This window comes from Canis aureus, chromosome 10 (assembly GCF_053574225.1).
Source record: "Canis aureus isolate CA01 chromosome 10, VMU_Caureus_v.1.0, whole genome shotgun sequence".
NCBI classification, from domain to species: Eukaryota; Metazoa; Chordata; class Mammalia; order Carnivora; family Canidae; genus Canis; species Canis aureus.
This window is the reverse complement of record NC_135620.1, coordinates 1,211,382-1,229,354: the sequence shown is the minus strand read 5'-3', so window position 1 is coordinate 1,229,354 and position 17,973 is coordinate 1,211,382. Positions and strand designations below refer to the sequence as shown.

Sequence of the window (17,973 nt, the reverse complement as noted above, 5' to 3'; positions counted from 1 at the left end):
AATTAATAAAAAAGAATCAAAGAAAATAAATGAAAATAAAGCACAAAGTACAAAGGAAGCTAGACTCTACTTTCCAGGCAGAGCTGAAGCTCTGCAGCCTCTGTGGTCCCACCACTTGGTGGCAGCGAGTGGTCTGTGTGGGGTCTGGGGACTGGCCCGTGGCACTGATTGTCAGGTGCACATCTGCCTGGGAGATGCACCTGCAGGGTCAGAGGCGGGGTGGACGTCAGCGCCTCTGGCCTCCAGCGGGCAGCGCTGTGCTGCTCCCTGAGACTCGGTGTTGATGGGCGGGATGCGGGTGGGGACGCTGGGTCCTCTGGCTCTGGGGCTGAGCATCCCACCCCCCAGTTTGCAGGGGCCTCCACAGAAGAGCCCCCAAGCCCCTGGGTCTCCGCCGCTTCTCTCAGAACCCTGCTTTCACTCTGCCTGCGTCCGAGCTTCTTTTGGTTTTGTTTTCTTATCTCAGACTGTTGTGCCAAAGATTGCGAATCCGAGAAAGCACCAAGGAGCCGACACCAATGCAAACATATGAGGGTTTATTTACAAGCTCGAGCTTGTGTCCAAGTATACCCCACACAGCGGAGCAGGAACTTGGACCCCGAGGTGGGTTCTAGCTGAGTTTTATGGGCTGATCTACCGGACCTCCAGAAGCGGGGGGAGGAATTTCTCAAGTTCTGTTTACATTCTGATATGGGGCTTTCAAGGGCATTGAGCTCTGTTCTCATTCTAATATGGGGCTTTCTGGGACCTTAAGCTGTAAGCTGTTTTTTTTCTTTTTTTCCTGTAACTGAAGTAATGTAAATTTTAGCTCTTAATCACAGGGGCCTGGGATGGCAGTACTTGTGCTAACAGGGAACTTAAAGTGGAACGACCTTAATTTTATTGCCTCCACACAGACAAGTGACTGAAGTTTAAAACTCCAAATTTTGGGGCTGCCCTGGTGGAGACCTGTGCTCTTCCTGCCCGGGAGGGTGTCCTCCCACTCCGGGCCTTTGCTGGTCTGTCCCAGGAACACGGTCCCGTGACTGCACAGGGGTTTGCAGCTTATGACCACACAGGGCAGACAGCTGGCCCAAGTCCCACTGCTCTCAGCTGGGTTCCCGCTCCTGTGCCTGGGAACAGTTGGCACCACCATCCTTGGGACCTCTGGGATCCTGAGCCCACCCTGTCGCTCCAGGGACTGCCCCCCAATTCTCCACCTGAACACCTTAAGGCTGGTGTGTCCCCCACTCTAGCAGACTTCTGAAAGTTCAGATTTTGTGCTCTGCTGCTTATAATATTGTGCATAGACCCCTTAGCTGTCTCCCTGCCCTTGTGGGATCTGGGGCTGTGTCTCCCCAAAATCAACTGATTGATATTTTTTTAAGATTTTATTTTTCTGTCATCTCTACATCCAACATGGGGCTTGAACTTGCTACCCCAAGAACAAGAGTCCCATGTTCTTACGAACCATACCAAGCTGGTCAGGCCTCCTTTGATTGATTGATACATGTTAATTGAAGCAGGGGTGTTGCATGTGTCAGGGCAGAAACTGAGCCCACGCTTTGAGGTGTGGTGGAGTCATTTGGACCTTGATCAATGTTAAAGAAACCATAGCTTCCCGGGAGCCCAGGGAGCAGGGCCCACACACGTGAAAAGTTGATAATTTCCTTTACTGTAGTAGTTATTTTACTGACTATTTACTTAAAGTGCTATTCAATGGTAAATGTCAATCTAGGATTGGGATACAGTGAGAACATTCTAGGATTTGGAGGTAACTAAAGCTCCCTGTCAAGGACTCAATGTTCCAGTTGGATGCAGAGATAGGCAAGGAAGCAAAGAGTTATGAAACATGGCACTGGGGTGCCTGGCTGGCCTGGTTGGGGATCTTGATCTCTGGATTGTGAGTTTGAACTCCATGTTGGCTATAGAGAGGACCTAAATCTAAAATATTTAACAAATAATAAGTGGATGAACAAATAAAGCATGACATCAAAGGTAAGTGCTTGCTTATGTCTCACCTGCAACCTATTCTTGATCGCCCCGCTTGCGCTACTTGGCCCAGATGACGTCCTCCACAAGGGACAGTCCCGCCCGAGTGGAAGTGGGCGTCTTTCATTGTAAGACCTGTGGTTCCCCTCGTGCTGCAGGGAGAGAAGAGCCGTGAAGGCACGAGTTCCGGGGATCAGCATACACCTAGGCAATGATCATTCCCGAACCCGGTAGCCAGAGCTCGGCCTCCTTTTAGGACTCGATGTCATAACAAAGCCTCTTTGGTCATTGTCTTGGATGCAGGGTGGAGGCTAAACTAGAATTAGGAAGAACAAAAGAGGAGGAAAACCAGAAGCTGAAAGAGAGGAGGACAGATTTCACCATCTGTAGCCTTCACAGGGACCTGGTGTCCTTTCCTAGGAGGGGCCCCCCCTCTGTAGGATGCTTCCTGCCCCTCTGCGTTCCTTGTTGGAACCCAGCAGGCACATCTCCGTGCCTCCAGCACCTCTGCAGTTGTGGTTTATAGCGTCTTCCATGTATCCTATTGGGAACCACAGTCGTGTATATAACCATCTGGCTGCTGTTTGGCAACATTGGGGGGATTCCGACTTTTGTTGGTTTTGGGGTGTGTGTGTGTGTGTCTATCACATGCAGCTATCACGTGCAGCTGTCTGATCTCTGGCAGTGTCACCCTAATGCCAAAATGGTTGGCACAACATCATTTCTGGTGCTGGCGCTGGGAAGCTAGCTGGGCTCTCCTGGCCGTTCCGGGGCTTGCTTGTGTAGTGACTTTCTGCTGGAGGGACAGCTGAGCTGGAAAGTCCGGCTCGGCCACATTCCCACGTGCGGCAGTGGGTCCTGCCGAGCGCCGGCTGCTTCTCTTCTCCCCGATGCCTCTCCAGCAGGGAGCCAGATCTCTGGGCCGCCCTGGGGGGAGCTCCTGAGGAGCTGGGCGCACATGACGGGGAGCCCTGGGGCTGCCTGTGTGTGGGAGTCGGGGTGGGGACGGGACTGGGGTTCCTCAGGCCCAGTGCTGCCTGGCCTTCAGGCCGAGCCCCATGCTCACCCAGCCCCTACTCACTAGGGTGAGGAGGGTGCCCTCCACACGCTGGTGTGAGAGATCCAGCACCAAAAGGTGTGCACGCTGAGTCCACCTGGTGAGGGTGGCCCAGGTGCGTGTGCTGCAAGTGTGGGACCCAGGAAATTTAACAAAAATCCCTTACCCCTGGACAAGCAGAGCAGGACTGATTCCATTTTGTGCTACACCTGCCACCTCCTGTATGACCCCCACATGACCTGATTATTGCTTAAGGTGCTGCCCCACCCTAGTCAAGCCGCTGGGCACACCCTAATCGGAAATCGGCTCATAACAATGTAACCCTGCTTTGTGCCCGCCAAAACTGCGTGCTGATTCTGACCAAAGTAATAGGCCAGCTCAAGTGGATACTATAGGGTAAGGTGTAATTCAATCGGCCACCTGCATGTGGACCAACAGGACTGTGCAACTTTCTGTGTATCCCATGGCCACTGGCCCCATAAAGCTGCTATGCCTCTTAGTCTTGGGGTCCAAGTCCCTGCTCCGCTGTGTCGGGTGCACTTGGACCCAAGCCCGAGCTTGTAAATAAACCCTCATGTGTTTACATCGGTGTCAGCTCCTTGGTGGTTTCCCGGGTTCGCAATCTTGGGCACAACATTTGATGGCTCGTCCAGGATCCAAGAAACCTCCAGGACTCCATCTGAGGGTTTCACGCATCGTGAGTGCACTCAGCTTTTTCCACCTTTTGCATGCATATTTTCTGAGAGCTCTGAACTGTACTGTACCTGTAGGAATTCCAAGCTGTATTAGGTCGTCATTGGCTTAGGTGGACGCGCTGGTGGGCCGTCGACCGGGTGTCTTGAGGAGACGTCCCTTGCTCCTGCCTGGAGGACTGAGGTCCTCATCTGTAGGTGACGGAGGTCCTCATCTGTAAGGAGGTTGGGGGTCCTCATCTGTAAGGAGGTCTGACTGTCAGCCCTTCGGGTTGCTTTCTGTTTTGTCTCTGCGGCCGCACTGGAACATTTGTCTGTGTTACCATGTCCTTGTTAACTTTTTTTTGCATTTGTCTGTGTTTTTGTGTCCTTGTTAATTGTCTTTACTGTCTGTGTCTTGGTGTGGATTGGGGACACAATGGGGGAGACAGAAACCACTCCCCTGTCTCTTATGCTCTCCCACTTCTCGGATGTTAGGGAAAGAGCTCGTATTCTGAGCATAGACATACAGAGAGAGAGATTCCAAATTTATTGCATATCAGAATGGCCAATCTTTGATGTGGGATGGCCCTGAGAAGGAACTTTTCACCTACCTATTATCTTACAGGTTAAGGCTGTAGTCTTCAGGGACAAACCGGATGGCCACTCTGACCAGGTGCCTACATCCTGATCTGGCAGGACTTGATCGAGAATCCCCCTCCTTGGTTAAAACCATTTTTATGGGGATCCCTGGGTGGCGCAGCGGTTTGGCGCCTGCCTTTGGCCCAGGGCGCGATCCTGGAGACCTGGGATCGAATCCCACGTCAGGCTCTCGGTGCATGGAGCCTGCTTCTCCCTCTGCCTGTGTCTCTGCCTCTCTCTCTCTCTCTCTCTCTGTGACTATCATAAATAAATAAAAATTAAAAAAAAAAAAAAAAACATTTTTACCCCCAAAGCAGGACCCACTGAGATTCTAGCCCTGCGGAAAGCCAAGAAGGAGATTGACTCTACGTCCCAAGTGCCCCTTTATCCGGTCTTCCAGGATTCCTTCCCGGAGGACCTGATTCTCCAGCCGCCCTACCAGGCACCCCCTCTTCCTTCTGCCCCTCCATTGGAGACACTGGGGGCTGCAGAAGGGGCACCACCCCTCCCTGATGAGGGAGTCCCTGTGCTCGGGCCAGCAGTGGGGACACACGATCGGACCCAGTTGACAGCCCCACCTCTGAATGTGAGGCCAGCCGACTCCACCACCCTTCCTCTCCGCACCATGGGGCCCCCCAACGAGACTGGTGAACAGCTAATGTTATATTGGCCATTCTCCACCAGTGATTTATATAATTGGAAAGCCCAAAATGCAAAGTTCTCTGATAATCTGAGAGATCTAATCAGGCTTTTAGATACTGTTCTCTTTACCCACCAGCCTACTTGGGATGACTGCCAACAGCTCTTGCAGGTTCTCTTCACCACTGAGGAGAACAACTTCAGGTGAAAGCCCGGAAGTCTGTCCTGGGAGAGGACAGACAGCCGACTCAAAACCCAGACCTCATAAATGCTGCCTTCCCTTTATCCCACCCCACCTGGGACTACAACTCAGCTGAAGGTAGGGAGAGGCTCCGGGTCCACCACCAGACTCTAATGGCAGATCCCAAGGCTGCCGCGCCCAAGCCTACCAATCTGGCCAAGGTCTATGATGTGAGACAGGGTAAGGATGAGAGTCCAGCAGCCTTCTTAGAGAGAGTCATAGAGGCTTTTAGGCAGTACACCTCTATGAACCCAGAAGCCCCAGAAACAAAGGCCGCAATTATCATGGCTTTTGTTAACCAGGCCGCTCCAGGCATTAAAAAGAAATTGCAAAGAGTAGAGAGACTGGGAGAGAAGAGCTTGCTGGACTTAGTGATAGTAGCAGAACGAGTCTATAATATGAGAGAAAGTCCGGAAGAACAAACAAAGTGACCGGCAGACCCAAAATCTGGCCAAGATCCTGCTGACCACAACCATGGACGACCCACAGGAAAGATGGAGGCACCTCAAGAAGCTGGCTTCAGGAACAGGTAAGGAGGATGGCCCTGGTCCCCCTTGGGAGCACCCTAAGCTGAACAAAAACCAATATGCCTATTGCAAAGAGGAGGGCCATTGGGTAAAAAGCTGCCCTAACAAAAGATCTAAGGCCCCTGCCAGGATCTTGGAAATGGAGGACCTGGACAATTAGGAGAGTCAGGGTTCAGCACCCCTCCCCGAGCCCAGGATAACTCTTAAAGTGGAGGGGCAACCTGTTGAATTCCTGGTGGACACTGGGGCACAACATTCGGTTTTATTACAACCCCAAGGGAAATTGGCAAACAAAACTTCATGGGTGCAAGGGGCCACCAGGCACCAGCAAAAGTTTGAATGGACAGAGCCCATGAACAGAGCCTTTAATGACCTTTAACAGGCCTTACTGTCTTCCCCGGCTCTTGGGTTGCCCGATCTAGTCAAGCCCTTCTACCTGTATGTGGATGAGAAAGGCAGGGTGGCAAAAGGGGTCCTTGTCCAGTACTTAGGTCCCTGGAAGAGACCCATAGCCTATCTCTCCAAAAAGCTGGGCACGGTGGCTGCTGGATGGCCCCCATGCTTAAAAATTATTGCTGTGGTGGTCACTATGGCTTCAGAAGTGGTCCCTAGTTGGCAGCACCTGGCCCTGGGATGATTAGACACCGGGGCTAACAAACTGGCCAAGGGGCAAGACAAACTGGCCATGGGGCAAGAACTGCATGTTACCACCCCACATGCTATTGAAGGGGTACTCAAACAGCCCCCAGACCGCTGGATCAGCAATGCCTGTCTGACCCATTATCAGAGCCTACTGCTGAACCCCACCAGAATTTCATTTAAGCCACCGACAGGGATCCCTGGGTGGCGCAGGGGTTTGGCGCCTGCCTTTGGCCCAGGGCACGATCCTGGAGACCCGGGATCGAATCCCACGTCGGGCTCCCGGTGCATGGAGCCTGCTTCTCCCTCTGCCTGTGTCTCTGCCTCTCTCTCTCTCTCTCTCTCTCTCTGTGACTATCACAAATAAATTTAAAAAATTTAATCTATAAAAAAAAAAAAATAAGCCACCGACAACCCTGAATCCGGCGACGCTACTCCCTAACCCAGACTAGGACCCCCACTGCATGACTGTCAAGAAAGTTTGGCACAGGTGTACGGAATCAGACCTGATCTCCAGGACCAGCCACTGCCGAATGCCGATGCCACCTGGTACACAGACGGCAGCAGTTTTGTCCGAGAAGGAGTCAGATATGCAGGGGCAGCCGTAACCACAGAAACGGAGACTGTCTGGGCGGGGCTGGAACGTCGGCTCAACAGGCAGAACTGATCGCAATGGCCAAGGCACTGAACATGGGGGAAGGTAAACGAATAAACATCTACACCGACAGCAGGTATGCCTTTGCCACCGCTCGCATCCACGGAGCGCTTTACAGAGAGAGAGAGCTTCTGACAGCAGAGGGAGAGACTGTTAAAAACCAAACGGAGATTCTTGAACTCCTGAGGGCCCTCTGGCTGCCCAAGGCCCTAGCCATCATCCACTGTCCGGGGCACCAAAAGGCAGACACACCAGTAGCCAGGGGAAACTGGCTAGCCGATTTAAAAGCAAAGGAGGCAGCCCTTTTGGTGACCGAAGTCTTAGAAACCACGTGACCTGATCCAGGAGCACCGACCCTGCCTGACACCCCCAACTATACTGATGCTGATTTAAACTGGATCAAACGTTTGCCTGTGACCCAGTGCTTGTGTGGCTGGTGGAGGGCCGCAGACTCCAGCATCATCTTGCCAGAGGAACTAGGACGGTGAGTCCTATCCAAAATGCATCCGAGTATTCCTATGGGAATAAGGAAGATGGAAGACCTCATATGACATGCAAAGATCACTATTAAAGACTCTTGAGCAAAGATCAAGCAGATTGTGGCAAGCTGCCATGCATGCCAGTTAACTAATGCCACCACCCATTGATCTAACCCGGGCACCTGGCTCCAAGGTGACCGCCCAGGGGCCTACTGGGAAGTGGACTTCACTGAGGTAAAACCTGGAAAATATGGATATAGGTATTTACTAGTGTTTGTAGATACTTTTTCAGGATGGACAGAGGCATTTCCCACCAAACATGAAATGGCACAGACCATTACCAAGAAACTGCTGGATGACATCTTACCGAGGTATGGTTTTCCTGTTAGGATCGGATCAGACAACGGCCCAGGATTCATCTCTAAGGTAACACGGGGAGTGACCCTAGTACTTGGGGCAAATTGGAAATGACATTGTGCATATAGGCCCCAGAGTACAGGATAGGTAGAGAGGATGAACAGAACATTAGAGGAGACCTTAACTAAATCAGCCCTGGAGACTGGCAGGGACTGGGTGACTCTCCTCCCCTTCACCCTATATAGGGTGAGGAACTCCCCATATAAGATGGGACTGACTCCCTACGAGATCATGTTCTGTCTTCCACCACCTGTTATCCCCAATTTAAAACCTGAGGTGCTTGCTGAATTTGATGATCACCAAATTCTTTTCTCCCTCCAAAGGTTACAACAAACCCATGAGCAGGTGTGGCCTAAGCTGAGGGCCCTCTATGAGACTGGGCCACCCCTGGATCCCCATCGATATCGGCCAGGTGACTGGGTGTACGTGCGGAGATACCAACACCGGACACTTCAACCTCGCTGGAAGGGACCTTACACCGTGATCCTTACCACTCCCACCGCTCTCAAGGTCGACGGGATTACTCCCTGGGTCCACTACACCCACGTCCGGCCAGCTGACCCACACACCGTTCTCAAGAACTTTGTTCCAGAATGGAAAAGCCAACCGGACAAGGACAATACCCTAAAGCTAAGACTGCGCCGTTCTCACTAATTTCGCACCTCCAAGACTCCCTAGTCTGAGGTTGTCCTTCAAAATAGAAGGGGATTAGACTTAGTCTTCTTACAACAAAGGGTGTGTGTGTGGGGTTATGTGCTGCCTTAAACGTAGAATGTTGCTTCGTCGCTGGAATATAAATGGGAGCGAGAACAGCAACAAGGCTGGTTAGAATCCTGGTTTAATCATTCCCCCTGGCTCACTCTAAGAGCAACCTAGACCTATGATTGAGTCCTGCATAGGATCCTCTGAAAAATGGGGGAATGCGGGACCCAGGATATTTAACAACAATCCCCTACCCCTGGACAAGCAGAGCAGGATTGATTCCATTTTGTACTACACCAGCCACCTCCTGTATGACCCCCACATGACCTGATTATTGCTTAAGGCGCTGCCCCACCCTAGTCAAGCCGCTGGGCACACCCTAATCGGAAATCCGCTCATAACAATGTAACCCTGCTTTGTGCCTGCCACAACTGCGCGCCGATTCTGACCAAAGTAATAGGCTAGCTCAAGTGGATACTATAGGGTAAGGTGTAATTCAATCAGCCACCTGCGTGTGGACTGACATGACTGTGCAACTTTCTGTGTATCCCATGGGCCACTGGCCCCTATAAAGCTGCTACGCCTCTTAGTCTCGGGGACCAAGTCCCTGCTCCGCTGTTTCGGGTACACTTGGACCCAAGCCCGAGCTTGTAAATAAACCCTCGTGTGTTTGCATCAATGTCGGCTCCTCGGTGGTTTCTCGGATTCGCAATCTTGGGAACAACAAAGCTCTCCCTCTTCGCCAATGACATGATACTCGACAGAGAAAACCCAAAAGCCTCCACTCCAAGATTGCTAGAACTCATACAGCAATTTGGCAGCGTGGCAGGATACAAAATCAATGCCCAGAAGTCAGTGGCATTTCTATACACTGAGACTGAAGAAAGAGAAATTAAGGAGTCAATTCCATTTACAGTTGCACCCAAAAGCATAAGATACCTAGGAATAAACCTAACCAAAGTGGTGAAGCATCTATATCCTAAACATTATAGAACACTTCTGAAAGATATTGAGGAAGACACAAAGAGATGGAAAAATATTCCATGCTCATGGATTGGCAGAATTAATATTATGAAAATGTCAATGTTACCAAGGACAATGTACACGTTTAATGCAATCCCTATCAAAATACCATGGACTTTCTTCAGAGAGTTAGAAAAAATTATTTTTTAAGATTTGTGTGGAATCAGGAAAGATCCCGAATAGCCAGGGGAATTTTAAAAAAGAAAACCATATCTAGAGGCATCACAATGCCAGATTTCAGGTTGTACTACAAAGCTGTGGTCATCAAGATAGTGTGGAACTGGCACAAAAACAGACACATAGATCAATGGAACAGAATAGAGACCCTGAACTTTATGGTCAACTGATATTCGATAAAGTAGGAAAGACTATCTATTGGAAGAAAGACAGTCTCTACAATATATGGTGCGGGGAAAATGGACATCCACAGTCAGAAGAATTAAACTAGACCACTCTCTTGCACCATACACAAAGATAAACTCAAAATGGATGAAAGATCTAAATGTGAGACAGGAGTCCATCAAAATCCTAGAGGAGAACACAGGCAACACCCTTTTTGAACTCGGCCACAGTAACTTCTTGCAAGATAAGTCCATGAAGGCAAAAGAAACAAATGAAATAATGAACTATTGGGACTTCATCAAAATAAGAAGCTTTTGCACAGCAAAGGATACAGTCAACAGAACTAAAAGACAACCTAAAGAATGGGAGAAGATATATGCAAAAGATGTATCAGATAAAGGGCTAGTTTCCAAGATCTATAAAGAACGTTTTAAACTCAAACCCAAGGAAACAAACAATCCAAACATTAAATGGGCAAAAGACATGAAGAGAAATTTCACAGAGGAAGACATTGACATGGCCAACATGCACATGAAAACATGCTCTGCATCACTTGCCATCAGGGAAATACAAATCAAAACCACAATGAGATACCACCTCACACCAGTGAGCATGGGGAAAATTAACAAGGCAGGAAACCACAAATGTTGGAGAGGATGCAGAGAAAAGGGAACCCTCTTACACTGTTGGTGGGAATGTGATCTGGTGCAGCCACTCTGGAAAACTATGTGGAGGTTCCTCAAAGAGATAAAAATTGACTTGCCCGACCACCCAGCAATTGCACTTTTGGGGATTTACCCCAAAGACTCAGATGCAAGGAAACGCCGGGACTCCTGCACCCCGATGTTTATAGCAGAATGTCCACAATAGCCAAACTGTGGAAGGAGCCTTGGTGTCCATTGAAAGATGAATGTGTAAAAAAGATGAGGTTTATGTATAAAATGGAATATTATTTAGTCATTAGAAACGACAAATACCCACCATTTGCTTCAACGTGGATGGAAGTGGAGGGTATTATGCTGAGTAAAGTAAGTCAATCGGAGAAGGACAAACAGTGTATGTTCTCATTCATTTGGATAATATAAATAATAGTGAAAGGGAATATAAGGGAATGGAGAAGCAACGTGTGGGAAATATCAAAAAGGGAGACAGAACATAAAAACTCCTAACTCTGAGAAAGGAACTAGGGATGCTTTAAGGGGAGGTGGATGGGGGGTGCGGGTGAATGGGTGAAGGGCACTGAGGGGGGCACTTGCCGGGATGAGGACTGGGTATTATTCTGTTTGTTGGTAAATTGAACACCATAAAAAATAAAATTATTTTTAAAAAAAGTTCAAACAACTAAATATTTATGCTGCCAACATGGGAGTACCTAAATATAGAAACCAATTAACAACAAACGTACAGAAAGTCACTGATAATAATACAATGACAAAGGGATTTTAACACCCACTTATGGCAATGGACCGATCGTCTATACACAAAATCAACAAGGGAAAAATAGCCTTGACACACTGGACCACAGGGACTCAACAGATATAGTCTGAACATTTCTTCCTAAAGCAGAATACACATTCCTTTCAGGTGTACATGGGACATTCTCCAGAACAGATCATATCATGGCCCACAAATCAGCCCTCAACAGGTACAACAGGTACAAGAAGGTTGATATCACACCCTGTACATTTTTGGACCACGGCACTATGAAACTCGAAGTTGAAAGTAAGAAAAATTTTGGACAGACCAAAAATACGTGGAGATTATGAACATACTACTAGAGAATGAATGGAGCAACTAGGAAATTAAAGAGGAAATTTAAAACAAAATGAAAACATGTTTCTTCAAACCTCTGGGATGTAGCAAAAGCAGTCCTTAGAGGGAAGTACATAGCAATACAGGCCTACCTCAAGAAAGAAGAAGTCTCCAATACACAGCCTAAACCTACACCTTAAGGAGCAAAACAAAAGGAATAGCAAACAAAGCCTAAAGCCTATAGAAGAGGGGGAAAATAAAGAGAGGAGAAATAAACAATACAGAAACAACAAAGCAGTAGAATGGAATAACGAAACAAAGGGATGGTTCTTCAAAATAATTAAGAAAATGGATCTAGCTCTAGCCAGCCTTATCAACGAGAAAAGAGAAAAGACCTAAATAAATAAAATCACAAATGAGAGAAGAGAGATCACAATCAACACCAGAAAAATAAGACAATTATAAGGGAATACTATGAAAGATTATATGCTAACATACTCGGAGACCTGGAAGAAATGGACAAATCCCCAGAAATGTGCAAATGAGCAAAACTGAAAAAGGAAGAAATAGAAAATGTGAACAGACCCATAACTAGCAAAGGAATTGAATCAGCTGGGCACCTGGGTGCCTCAGTGGTTGAGCATCTGCTTTGGCTCAGGTCATGATCCCGGGGTCCTGGGAATCAAGTCCCACATCAGGCTCCCCGCATGGAGCCTCAATTTCCCTGTGTCTATACCTCTGCCTCTCTGTGTCTCTCATGAATCCTTAAATAAATCTTTAAAAAATGCAAAAAGGTAAAAAGATGAGAAAGGACCCAAATAAAATCACAAATGAGAAAAGAGAAATAACAACCAACACTAGAGAAATACAAACGATTATAAGAGAACATTATGAAAAATTATATGCCAGCAACCTAGAACCTGGAAGAAATAGATCAATTCCTAGAAATATATAACATAGCAAAAATGAAAAAGGAAGAAATAAGAAACTTGAACACACAGATAACCAGCAGAGAAATTGAATCAGCAATCAAGAATCTCCCAACAGGAGATGCTTATATCAATAGAACAGAATGGAAAGCCGAAACAAGATACAAACCTGTAACTCTATGATCCAATAATCAACAAGGCAGGAAGGAATCTCCAAAGCACAAAGACAGTCTCTTCAACAAACCCTAACCCTGACCCCAGGATAAGAACAAATGGTGTTGGGAAAACCAGGCAGCCACATGCAGAAGAATGAAACTGGACCACTTTCTTACACCATGTATATAAAAATAAATTCAAAATGAATGAAAGACCTAAATGTGAGACCTGAAAGCATAAAAATAAGAAAAGATAGGCAGCAACGTCTTTGACATTGGCCATTGGATCTTCTTTCTAGATATGCCTCTGAGGTGAGGGAAACAAAAGCAAAAATTCTATTGGGACTTCATCAAATTGAAAAGCTTCCGCAAAGTGAAGGAAACAACCAAACCTAAAAGGCAATTTACCCCGAAGACTGTAGTGAGAGTTGAAGAGGGACACTAAATCATACATAAGGGATGTATCCAACAAGAGGACTTAACAATCCTCAATATATGCCCTGAATGTGGGAGCTGCCAAATATTTAAACCAATTAATAACCAAAGTGAAGAAATACTTAGATAATAATACACTTATACTTGGTGACTTCAATCTAGCTCTTTCTACCCTCGATAGGTCTTCTAAGCACAACATCTCCAAAGAAACAAGAGCTTTAAATGATACACTGGACCAGATGGATTTCACAGAAATCTACAGAACTTTACAGCCAAACTCAACTAAATGCACATTCTTCTCAAGTGCACATGGAACTTTCTCCAGAATAGACCACATACTGGGTCACAAATAGGGTCTGAACCAATACCAAAAGATTGGGATCGTCCCCTGCATATTCTCAGACCATAATGCCTTGAAATTAGAACTAAATCATAACAAGAAGTTTGGAATGGAGCTCAAACACGTGGAGATGAAGGATCATCCTGCTAAAAGATGAAAGTGTCAACCAGGAACTTAAGGAAGGATTAAAAAGATTCATGGAAACTAAAGAGAATGAACATACAACCGTTCAAAATCTTTGGGATGCAGCAAAAGCAGTCCTAAAGGGGAAATACATCACAATACAAGCATCTATTCAAAAACGGGAAACTACTGAAATACAAAAGCTAACCTTACACATAAAGAGTCTAGAGGAAAAAAAAGCAGATAGATCCTACACCCAACAGAAGAATAGAGTTAATTAAAATTCGAGCAGAACTCAAGGAAATCGAGACCAGAAGAACGCTGGAACAGATCAACAGAATGAGGACTTGGTTCTTTGAACGAATTAATAAGATAGATAAACCATTAGCCAACCTTATTAAAAAGAAGAGAGAGAATATTCAAATTAATAAAATCATGAATGAGAAAGGAGAGGTCACTACCAACACCAAGGAAATACAAACGATTTTAAAAACATATTATGAACAGCCATACACCAATAAATTAGGCAATCTAGAAGAAATGGACGCATTCCTGGAAAGCCAGAAACTACCAAAACTGGAACAGGAAGAAATACAAAACCTGAACAGGCCAATAACCAGGGAGGAAATTGAAGCAGTCATCAAAAATCACCCAAGACACAAGACTCCAGGGTCAGATAGCTTTCCAGGGGAATTCTATCAAACGTTTAAAGAAGAAACCATACCTATCCTACTAAAGCTGTTTGGAAAGTTAGAAAGAGATAGAGTACTTCCAAATTCCTTCTATAAGGCCAGCATCACCTTAATTCCAAAACCAGACAAAGATGCCACCAAAAAGGAGAATTACAGACCAATATCCCTGATGAACATGGATGCAAAAATTCTCAACAAGATACTAGACAATAGGATCCAAAAGTACATTAAGAAAATTATTCACCATGACCAAGTAGGATTTATCCTTGGAACACAAGGCTGGTTCAACACTCGTCAAACAATCAATGTGATTCATCATATCAGCAAGAGACAAACCAAGAACCATATGATCCTCTCATTAGATGCAGAGAAAGCATTTGACAAAATAGAGCATCCATTCCTGATCAAAACATTTCAGAGCATAGGGAGAGATGGAATATTTCTCGTCATCTTAAAAGCAATCTAGGAAAAGCCCACAGCAAATATCATTCTCAGCGGGGCAGCACTGGGAGCCTTTCCCCTAAGATCAGGAAAAAGACAGGGATGTCCACTCTCACCACTGCTATTCAACATAGTCTGGAAGTCCTACCCTTAGCAGTCAGACAGCAAAAAGACATTAAAGGCATTCAAATTCGCAAAGACGTAGTCAAACACTCCCTCTTCAAGATGACATGATACTCTACCTAGAAAACCCAAAAGCCTCCACTCCAAGATTGCTAGAACTCATGCAGCAATTTGGTAGCGTTGCAAGATAAAAACTCAATACCCAGAAATCAATGGCATTTCTATACACTGACAATGAGACTGAGGAAAAAGAAATTAAGGAGTCAATTTCATTTACAATTGCACCAAAAAGCTTAAGATACCTCGGAATAAACCTAACCAAGGAGGTAAAGGATATACCCTAAAAACAATAGAACACTTCTGGAAGAAATTGAAGAAGACACAAAGAGATGGAAAAATATTCCATGCTCATGGATTGGCAGAATTAACATTGTGAAAATGTCAATGGTACCCAGGCAATGTACACGTTTAATGCAAACCCTATCGAAATACCACGGACATTCATCAGAGAGTTAGAACAAATTATTTTAAGATTTGTGTGGAATCAGAAAAGATCCCGAATAGCCAGGGGAATTTTTAAAAAGACAACCATATCTGGGGGCATCACAATGCCAGATTTCAGGTTGTACTACAAAGCTGTGGTCATGAAGACAGTGTGCTACTGGCACAAAAACAGACACATAGATCAATGGAACAGAATAGAGAACCCAGAAGTGGACCCTGAAGTTTCTGGCCAACTAATATTCGATAAATGAGGAAAGACTATCCATTGGAAGAAAGACAGTCTCTTCAATAGATGGTGCTGTGAAAATGGTCATCCACATGGAGAAGAATGAAACTAGACCACTCTCTTTCACCATACACAAAGATAAACTCAAAAAGGATGAAAGATCTAAATGTGAGATAGGAGTCCATCAAAATCCTAGTGGAGAACACAGGCAACACCCATGTTGAACTCGGCCACAGTAACTTCTTGCAAGATTCATCCATGAAGCAAAAGAAACAAAAGCAAAAATGAACTATTGGGACTTCATCAAGATAGAAGCTTTTGCACAGCAAAGGATACAGTCAACAAAACTCAAAGACAACCTACAGAATGGGAGAAGATATTCGCAAAAGACGTATCAGATAAAGGGCTAGTTTCCGAGATCTATAAAGAACTTCTTAAACTCAACACCAAAGAAACAAACCATCCAATCATGAAATGGGCAAAAGACATGAAGAGAAATCTCACAGAGGAAGACATTGACATGGCCAACATGAACATGAAAAAATGCTCTGCATCACTTGCCATCAGGGAAATACAAATCAAAACCACAAAGAGAACCACCTCACACCAGTGAGAATGGGAAAATTAACAAGGCAGGAAACCACAAATGTTGGAGAGGATGCGGAGAAAAGGGAACCCTCTTACACTGTTGGTGGGAATGTGATCTGGTGCAGCCACTCTGGAAGACTGGGTAGAGGTTTCTCAAAGAGTTAAAAACAGACCTGCCCTACGACCCAGCAATTTACACTGTTGGGGATTTACCTCAAAGATTCAGATGCAATGAAACGCTGGGACCCCTGCACCCCGATGTTTATAGCACCAATGTCCAAAATAGCCAAAATGTGGAAGGAGGCTTGGAGTCCATTGAAAGATGAATGGATAAGGAATATGTGGTTTATGTATACAATGGTATATTACTCAGCCATTAGGAACGACAAATACCCACCATTTGCTTCAACATGGATGGAACTGGAGGGTATTATGCTGAGTGAACTCAATCGGAGGAGGACAAACAGTGTATGTTCTCATTCATTTGGTGAATATAAATAATAGTGAAAGGAATATAAGGGAATGGAGAAGAATTGTGTAGGAAATATCAGAAATAGAGACAGAACATAAAGTCTCCTAACTCTGGGAAACAAACTAGGGGTGGTAGAAGGGGAGAAGGAAGGGGGAAGGGGGTGAATGGGTGACGGGCCCTGAGGGGGGCAGTTGACAGGATGAGCATTGGGTGTCATTATGTATGTTGGTAAATTGACCACAAGTAAAAAATTAATTTATTAAGAAAAATATTCATGGAAATTAATACGAATGAAGATACTACCGTACAAAATCTTAGGAATGCAGCAAAAGCATTCTAAGGGGGAAATACATCACAGTACAAGCATCCATCCAAAAACTGGAATGAACTCAAATACAAAAGCTAACCTTACTCATAAAGGAGCTAGAGAAAAAGCTGCAGAGACATCCTACACCCAACAGAAGAGAATTAATTAAAATTCGAGCAGAACTCAAGGAAATTGATACCAGAAGAAATGTGGAACAGATAAACAGAACCAGGAGTTTGTTCTTTGAAAGAATTAATAAGATACATAAACCTTTAGCCAGCCTTATTAAGAAAAAGAGAGAATAAAGACTCAAATTAATAAAATCATGAATGAGAAAGGAGAGGTCACTACCAACACCAAGGAAATACAAACGATTTTAAAACGTATTATGAACAGCCATATGCCAATAAATTAGGCAATCTAGAAGAAATGGATGCATTCCTGGAAAGCCAGAAACTACCAAAACTGGAACAGGAAGAAATATAAAACCTGAACAGGCCAATAACCAGGGAGGTAATTGAAGCAGTCATCCAAAACATCCCAAGAAACAAAAGTCCAAAGCCAGATGGCTTCCCAGGGGAATTCTATCAAACGTTTAAGGAAGAAACCATACATATCCTACTAAAGCTGTTTGGAAAGATAGTAAGAGATGGAGTACTTCCAAATTCGTTCTATGAGGCCAGCATCACCTTAACTCCAAAACCAAAGACCCCACCAAAAAGGAGAATTACAGACCAATAGCCCTGATGAACATGGATGCAAAAATTCTCAACAAGATACTAGCCAATAGGATCCAAAAGTACATTAAGGGGATCCCTGGGTGGGGCAGCAGTTTGGCGCCTGCCTTTGGCCCAGGGCGCGATCCTGGAGACCCGGGATCG

The 17,973-nt window shown here is 45.7% G+C and overlaps 1 long non-coding RNA gene across 1 annotated transcript; it reads left to right on the top strand.

The window, feature by feature from the left end:
• The first annotated feature begins 343 nt into the window (after positions 1-343).
• On the top strand, positions 344-9,319 carry LOC144321815 (uncharacterized). The gene is made up of 3 exons (XR_013387329.1): positions 344-603; positions 4,328-4,375; positions 4,656-9,319. It is a non-coding gene; the product is annotated as an uncharacterized LOC144321815 (long non-coding RNA).
• Positions 9,320-17,973: the final 8,654 nt, after the last annotated feature.